General features: G+C 36.1%; 1 pseudogene; it reads left to right on the top strand.

Moving 5' to 3' along the window:
- The first annotated feature begins 3,880 nt into the window (after positions 1-3,880).
- On the top strand, positions 3,881-4,447 carry LOC138386562 (enolase-phosphatase E1 pseudogene; annotated as a pseudogene).
- Positions 4,448-9,325: the final 4,878 nt, after the last annotated feature.

Raw genomic sequence — 9,325 nt, 5'->3', positions numbered from 1 at the left:
CATTAAGACCCAAATAGGTAAATGTGTAAATGAGTATGCAATTCACAGAAGATAGAATTGAATGATATAATTAAAACAATTGTTCAATCTTACTTGTAATCATAGAGATGCAAATTAAAACCCTATTTTTTTTTTTTCATTGGCAAAACTGACACAGATAACACTCAGTCCTGGTGAATGTGCAGTGAGGTGGGAATCTTAAAGTGTAGCAAATGTGTACATAAATGCCTACAGTTTTTTGGAAATTAACTGAATGATACGTATAACTGACTTTCAAAATGCTTATGATTTTTGTTCCATTATTTTCATTTACAGGAAGGACTACAACTGGGAACATAAAAATACCTACAAATACTAAATAAAATTTCTTAAATGGAATTTTTATAAACATTTAAAAATGGAAAAAGCTAAATTCTACAAAACAAGAGTTTAATTAAAAGAATTATGGTGCAGTCATGGAATAGTACAGTATGCAGACATTAAAATTATGTTCATAAGTGTTTAATATAAAAGGAAATATTTATGATATGACATTATTTTAGAAATAGTATTAGAAAAATATAATATCAACTCTGAGAAATACACATATACATAGAAATATCAGGATTAAAACAGTTCAGTTAAGAGTGAATATCTCTCGACCTGGGCAGGAACTTTTGCTATTAAAAAAAAAAAAAAAAGAAGAAGAGTAAATATCTCTCATTGGTGGAATCCACAGATTATTTTTATTACCTTTTAATATTTTCTAAATTTGTGAATAAGTATATACTACTTTTAAAATGCAATATTATATATATATATTTATGCATATGTGTATAAGTACACCCACATATCAATATAAATGTGTATTTACACTTGTAAATCTTTGCTATATAGCCATCAAGCTCCTTTTTGGTTAACTACTTTTTTCTTTGTCTTTCACACTGACATTTCTATCAGCGGTTTCAGTTCAAAAATACTGCATTAACAAATATTTCAAAAGCATACTATTGTTCTCTCAATTCCTCAGTCTACAAAGTAGCTTTTGCTCATCAAATATTAATAAAGAATTGGTCAATGGCCTCTCTTTTTAAAAATGTATAAGTTCTTTTGAAGCCATGCCTTTTGGACCTCAGCATATCTTTAGCTATGAAAAATGTAATCTCACCAATTAGGAGTGTGTTCTGCTTAAGACAACAATAACTTTTCTACTATCAAGTTGATTATCAAAACGTATGGCTCTTTTCTTACTTGATATTAAAGCCCATGTGAACCTCATGTTCTTATCATAGACAAAAACTTTAAACTTTCTACTGCACATTTGGTATCAAAAAAGAAATTCCTTTTGGCAAAAATTTAGAAATAATTTCCCAAGAGTTATGGTGTCTAACATTTCTTTAGATCAATGCCTTTCAAATAGTTTTTATGGGAGCAGAGCATTATAATCTTACATAGAACCCAAGTGATCCTAATCTTATGGTGTCCTCTTTAACCGGCCCCATGGCTCATCTCCCTGAAGGAAGCCCCTGATGTACTTCCAGAGATCTCTTGGAATCTGCAGAATACCATATGAAAACTACTGCTCTGAATAGTTTATCAAAGATAACAGTATAATTCAGAGTACATTTGGACCCGATTTCAAGTAAGTTATGATTGTCCTACTGCCTATGTTATATTCACCATGAGAAACATCACCACAAAATGTCTTATGTATCTAGAACAGACACACTTCAAGTCAGAGAATGCTAATTGAGGACATAAAAGAGAAATTCCTCTAAGGTCTAAGTTTCAGGAAAACTTTTGCTTCTCCTGAACAGACAGTTTATTCTAAAGACATTATGAATCAGGTTACAGCTTTCCTCTTTGCCTTGGCTGTAGGAAGGCTTGGAGCTATGAGCGACTGTATAGGATGTCATGGTGAGAGATCCTCTGAGTTAATATTAATTCTGACTTTGTTATATTCCCACATATGTATTTTTATTCATTTTCAGTCTTTTGAGAGTATTTTAAGTGTAAATGAGGATTAGAAATAAAGTTGATTAGTAATCTTTTAAAATGTGCACATATATATATATATATATATCTTTTTAGGCTGTCCTCAGAAAAAGTCAAGGCCATTTTTGTGGTCAAAATATTTTTCTGAATGTATTTGTTAGCATTCACTCATTCATCCATTCACTTGTTCCAAAAATCTTTATAGTCTGCCTAGACACCACCAGTTCTTTGTGGGAGTGAGTTGCAGTGCTGAACCAGATTTACCTCTTAATCTCACAGATTCAAGGGATCTCATTTTCTAAAACTGCCAAATATTACAGCAGGCTATATTTTACCCAAAGACCACAGCCTTTCAACAGTTCTTTTTAATAAATATTAAGGGACTCAATAAATTAAAGCCAAAATTGAAATCTATTTAACTTAAATAAGTAAATGATTAAAAAATGAGGCCAATATAATTTCAAATCAATTGAGTTCATATGCATTCTTCTTGGTCTCCTAATACACTGTGTGATTTCATTTTCTCTAACACATTTTGTTAAAAACCATTCAGTGCTATACATCTAAACCAAAATTAAAATTGATGGACTATTACAGCTTCTATTTAAAGAAATGGAAGGTTTGTCTCTCCCCAAGCCTTTTATGTATACATTGCCTGATTAGATCAGAATACTATCAATATTGATAAGCCATAGCAATGATTTTGCTTGCCCAGTAATACTGTTAACATCTTTAGAAATCATTATAATACATTTAAGTCACTTTCATCCAAATTTTAAATTAAAAGAAAAAAGAGGTCACTAATAAATTAAAATTTTATTTAAAAAATTTTATGTTTTTTTCCACAATTAATTCTCCAATTTTGTTTTCAGTATTGTTCGTCTTTTTGAAATTTTATGTTAAAGAGGAAAATAAACATTGTAGATTTCACATGATGATTTGATTGAATATTGGATTAAAAAGTACATAAATTATGTAGATTTTAAAATTAACACCCTCTTCAAAGCAATTTTCCCCTTTAATTTTTTTTTATATTTCAGGATATTATGGGGGTACAAACATTGTGGTTACATGTTATGACTTTGCCTCACCCAAGCCAGGATTAGAGGCATGCCCTTCCCCCATACAATGCTCACCACATCCATTAGTTGTGAGTTTACCCACCCCCTACACCCCCCCCAAACCCCCATGAATATTACTACCATGTGAGCACCCTAGTGTTGATCAGTTAGTGCCAATTTGATGGCTAGTACATATGGTGCTTATTCTTCAATTCTTATGATACCTCACTTCAGAGGATGGGCTCAAGCTATATCCAGGATAATATAAGAGGTGCTAGATCACCATTGTTTTTTGTAATTGAGTAGTATTCCATAGTATACATATACCGTATTTTATTAATCCATACATGGATTGAAGGGAACTTGGGTTGTTTCCACATCCTTGCAATAGTGGATTGTGCTGCCATAAACATTCGAGTGCAGCTGTCTTTATTATAGAATGACTTTTGTTCCTTTGGGTGGCTGCCTAGTAGTGCTATTGCTGGATCAAATGGTATTTCTATTTTTAGCTTTTTGAGGTATCTCCAAATTACCTTCCACAGAGTTTGTACTAACTTGCAGTCCCACCAGCAGTGTAAGAGTGTTCCTATTTCTCCACATCCTCGCTGGCATTTGTTGTTTAAAACATAATTATCCATCTTGGCCACTGCCCCAAATTGCTCACCAGCAGGGATCCCGGACAGCTGCCTTCTCCCCTTCCAGGTGTGCACAGGTGGCTTGGGTGAGCGGCTCTGAGATTCTGCAGAACTGTCAGAATCCCAGGACAGCACTTGAAGGTGCAGCCAGTGCCACCTTCTGCCCTCCCTACCAGTAGGTGGATTCCCTTAGTAGCATCTGGTAGAGAAATGGTCAAGCTTTCAGCACCCGGGGAAGTCACTGTGATCATCTTAGATATGAAAGGTGTCACAACTCTGACTGCTTTCGTGAAGGACATTTCATTTCGCTGCATCAAAGAAAATGTTAGAGTATCTGCAGACACATTGAGAAAAAGAGGAGTGCCAGCAGATGTCAACCTTTTGAGGGAACAGGGTGAAGAGGATCCCCATATGAATAGTGCTGTTCCTATCCCTGCAGCATCTGGGAGTAGAGTGGATGGCCTACAACAAATCATTCAGGCCATGGTAGATAATATGTGCTGGCAGATGTCTCTGGACCAAAGAACATTGCCCTCAAAGAGCTGCAGGGTCACATGAAGAGAGCGGCATTCACAGCTGGGCACATGAAAGCAGAGTTCTTTGCAGATATGGTTCCAGCAGTCAGCAGCTAGAATGAAGGTGTGTATCTATTCTTCAGGGAATGTAGAGGCACAGAAACTACCATTTGGACATTCTACAGAGGAAGATATTCTTGAGCTTGGTGATGGTCACTTTGATACTAAGATTGGATACAAAGTGGAGAGTTAGAGTTATTGAAAGATTGCAATAGCACTGAGTGTTCAACTAACAACATTTTGTTTCTGACAGATGTTACTCCAGAGGCCAGTGCTGCCAAGGAAGCAGATGTGCATGTAGCTCTGGTGGGGAAACCTGGCAATGCAGGATGAACGGACGATGAGAAAACTTACGACAGCCTCATCACATCCTTCAGCTAACTATGCCTGCCTTCCTCAATCTAGAGGAGGGTTTCTAAGGAAGACCACACTATTCCTCACAGAGCTGTCTCTGTAGCATCTAGTTTTATTCTAATGGTAAAATTAACTTACTTAAAAAATACACACACACACACATATATATATATATACACACACACACACACATTGGTACACAAGTGTATATATATGAGATCTGTCCAGAGAGTATCCAGTCATATAATATGAAAAATAGAGACATTTATTGAAGAAAATACAAGATACAAGAAACATTGTAATAGGGCAATGACACCTCAGTCCCCTTCAAAGTAGGCTCCTTGGGACCTCACACAGTTTTACCAGCGTCTCTTAACCTAACCCGTACACATTCACCATTCTTGGATGTTCTGTTTGTTGCAGATCTTCCAGAATGTGGATCACTTTCAACAAATTCTTGACCATCTTTGAAATATTTGTGCCACACTTTTATTTGCACTGCACTCATTGCGTCATCCCCGAAAGCCTTCTGAATCATCTGAATTGTTTCCGAGGAGGATTGATCAAGCTTCATGCAAAATTTGATGTAGATTCCGTACTCTATTCGCTCAGTCATTTTGAATGAGATGACCACACAGTGCACATGCTCAGTCAACAGTGTCTAGAGCCCCACTGACTAGTACAATGAAGTCATCATTGTTTGTACATGGGCATTACAGTCCACTCTCCTTGGCTGGCAGGTTATATTGACGTTGTGTAAACCATTTTGGTTATATTAACAATGACTGTATACTTTCTGGACAAACCTCAAATTAACTTCCACAGGCCCATAAGCAAAAAAAAGTCTCAGTTCAGTGAAAATGAAATATATTTTAATATGCTTTATATGTAGAAATCGCTAGAAACAATATTCTAACCCTTACTGAGTGAAAAGTGTAGTTGTTAGAAGAAATTGCTAAAATACAGACCTAATGTGTCATGTTTATCAAGTCGTGTACTGAAATGGAAAACTAGTTTGAGAAATGTCTTGTTTTAAAAACGGGAAATATTTCAAGATTCATTTCTAATAGTAATTCATTGCCCCCATTTAATTGTGAGTTAGAAATTATAACAGGCCGGGCGCGGTGGCTCACGCCTGTAATCCTAGCACCCTGGGAGGCCGAGGTGGGTGGATCGCTCAAGGTCAGGAGTTCGAGACCAGCCTGAGCGAGACCCCGTCTCTACTAAAAATAGAAAGACATTATATGGACAACTAAAAATCTATATAGAAAAAATTAGCCGGGCATGGTGGTGCATGCCTGTAGTCCCAACTACTCGGGAGGCTGAGACAGGAGGATCCCTTGAGCTCAGGAGTTTGAGGTTGCTGTGAGCCAGGCTGACGCCACGGCACTCACTCTAGCCTGGGCAACAAAGTGAGACTCTGTCTCAAAAAAAAAAAAAAAAAAAAAAACAAAAGCCAAGAATATACTCTATTCCCTCTCCAACAATGTTTTTATTTTTTTCTCCTAAGAACAGAATTCTGCAAGCTATAATCTCCTCAAAAGGTAATGGAATAGGCTAAAATTTAGGAAGCAGTATTGTATCCTCCCAAACTCATTCTATGAAGCTGATATCACCTTGATACCAAAGCCAGGAAAAGACACAACCAAAAAATAAAACTACAGACCAATATCCCTCATGAATGTAGATGCAAAAATTTTCAAGAAAATCTCAGCAAACAGAATCCAACAGCAAATAAAACAAATAATTCATTATGGCTAGGTGGGCTTTATCCCAGAGATGCAAGGTTGGTTCAATAAATGCAATTCACCACACAAATAAAAGCAATAACAAAGACCATATGATTCTCTCAATCGATGCAGAAAAAGCATTTCACAAAATCCAGCACACTTTTATGAGAAAAATTCTTAACAAAATAGGCATAGATGAGACATTCCTTAAAATTATTAAGGCCATATACAATGAACCCACAGCCAATATCATACCGAATGGGGAAAAGTTGAAAGCATTCCTGCTTAGAACAGGAACTAGACAAGGTTGTCCTCTATCTCCACTTATATTCAACATAGTGCTGGAAGTCCTTGCCATAGCAATCAAACAAGAGAGAGGAATTAAGGGTGTCCAAATGGGGGCAGAAGAAGTCAAACTCTCACTCATTGCTGATGATATGATATTATATCTAGAAAATCTCAAGGATTTTCAACCAAGAGACTCCTGGAATTAACAAATGAATTCAGTAAAGTCTCAGGATACAAAATTAATACACACAAATCAGTGGCATTCATATATGCCGATAATAGTCAAGCTGAAAATCAAATCAAAGAGACACCACCTTTCACAATAACATCAAAGAAAATTAAATATTTAGGAATATATTTAATGAAGGAGGTGAGAGACATGTATAGGGAGAACTGCGAAAAAGAAATTGAGACTGAGAAACACTGAGAAAAGAAATTGTAGAAGATGTAAACAGATGGAAATTCCTACCATGCTCATGGATTGGCAGAATCAATATTGTTAAAATGTCCATACTACCAAAAGCGATCTACAGAATTAATGTAATCCCTATCAAAGTACCATCATCATTCTTTTTTATATTTTTTTTTATTTCAGCATATTATGGGGGTACAAAAGTTTAGGTTATGTATATTGCCCTTGCCCTCCCCCCCTGAATCAGAGCTTCAAGCGTGTCCATCGCCTAGATGGTGTGCATTACACTCATTATGTATGTACCATCATCATTCTTTACAGATCTAGAAAAAATACTTCTACACTTTGTCTAGAACCAGAGAAGGCCTCATATAGCCAAAGCACTCTTAAACAAAAAGAATAAATTGGGAGGCATCAGTCTGACAGACTTCAAACTTTACTATAAAGCTGTAAAACAAAAGGCTGTAAAACCAAAACAGCACGGTACTGACACATAGAACAGAGATATAGACCTTTGGAATAGTACGGAGAACCCAGATATGAAACCATCCTCATATTGTCATATAATCTTTGACAAAGCAGACAAAAATATACATTGGGGAAAAGTACCTATATTCAATAAATCGTGCTGGGAAAACTGGATATCCACATGCAGAAGATTGAAATTGGATCCCCACTTCTCACCTCTCACAAAAATCAACTCAAAATGGATAACAGACTTAAACCTAAGGCATAAAACCTTAAGAATTCTGGAAGAAAATGTTGGGAAGATTCTTTTAGACATTGGCCTAGGGAAAGAATTTATGAGGAAGACCCCCAAAGCAATCACAGCAGCAACAAAAATAAACAAATGGGACCTGATCACAGCCAAGAAAACTATCATTAGAGCAAACAGACAACCTACAGAATGGTAGAAAATATTTGCTTTCTATACAACTGATAAAGGGCTGATAACAAGAATCTATATAGAACTTAAAAAAATCAACAAGAAAAAAATCAAACAACCCCATCAATAAATGGGAAAAGGACATGAACAGAAACTTCTCAAAAGAAGACATAATAATGGCCAGCAATCATATAAAAAAAGTACTCAACATCTCTAATTATTAGGGAAAATGCAAATCAAAGCCACAATGAGATATCACCTAACTCCAGTGAGAATGGCCTTTATGAAAAAGTCCCAAAACAACAAATGCCAGCATGGATGTGGAGAAATTGGAACACTCTTACACTGCTGGTGGGACTGCAAATTAGTAGAACCCTGTGGAAAGTAATTTGGAGATACCTCAAAGAGCTAAAAATAGAAATACCATTTGATCTAGCAATAGCACTACTAGGCATCTACCTAAAGGAAAAAAGGACATTCTATAATAAAGACATCTGCACTCGAATGTTTATAACAACACAATTCACAATTGCAAAGATGTGGAAACAACCCAAATGCCCATGAATACATGAGTGGATTAATAAAATGTGGTGTATGTATACCATGGAATACTACTCAACTACAAAAAACAATGGCGAACTAGCACCTGTTATCCTGGATAGAGCTTGAGCCCATCCTCTGAAGTGAGGTATCACAAGGATGGAAAAATGTGCACCACATGTACTCACCATCAAATTGGTACTAACTGATTAACACTAAAGTACTCACATGATAGTAATACTCATTGGGGGCTGGTCAGGTGGGGTTGGGGGGGATAAACCCACAACTAATGGAAGCAGAGTTCACTGTGCGGGGGAAGGGCACACTTGTAGCCCTGGCTTGGGTGAGGCAAATACATTCCATGTAACCACAATGTTTGTGCCCCCATAATATCCTGAATTTAAAAAAATAAATAAAATACTTAGTTATGTAAATTAGAGTTACCGGACTTCACTTCAACTGATTCTTTCACACATTTATAAAAGTTATGATTGTCTTTCATAATGCGATTGGAAGGGGCTGCCCACTGCATTAGCCTGTTCCACAAGTCTAAGATGAGCCACTTGTCAACAGAGTCATTATTGAGATTTTAATTGCTGATATGAATTACGTCAAAATCTGAGAGTATGGCTTGGCACTATTGATTCCTAATAGCAAAGTAACAAAAAGAGAGCTTAATATTTGTTAAAGGATTGAGCACATCAAAAACATATGAAAATATGTCCACACAAATTTTACATGACAGAATAAAAAATGCTTTGTGATCCATGTCCTTACTATAGTTTGTTGGAATGAAGTACCACTCTGTAGTCAGGAATGAACAGAAACCATTTCAAATGGTAATACTATAGTGATTGTGATATAAGGACC

Source organism: Eulemur rufifrons, chromosome 1 (assembly GCF_041146395.1).
Source record: "Eulemur rufifrons isolate Redbay chromosome 1, OSU_ERuf_1, whole genome shotgun sequence".
Taxonomy (NCBI): domain Eukaryota; kingdom Metazoa; phylum Chordata; class Mammalia; order Primates; family Lemuridae; genus Eulemur; species Eulemur rufifrons.
This window is presented reverse-complemented; position numbering and strand designations above follow the sequence as displayed.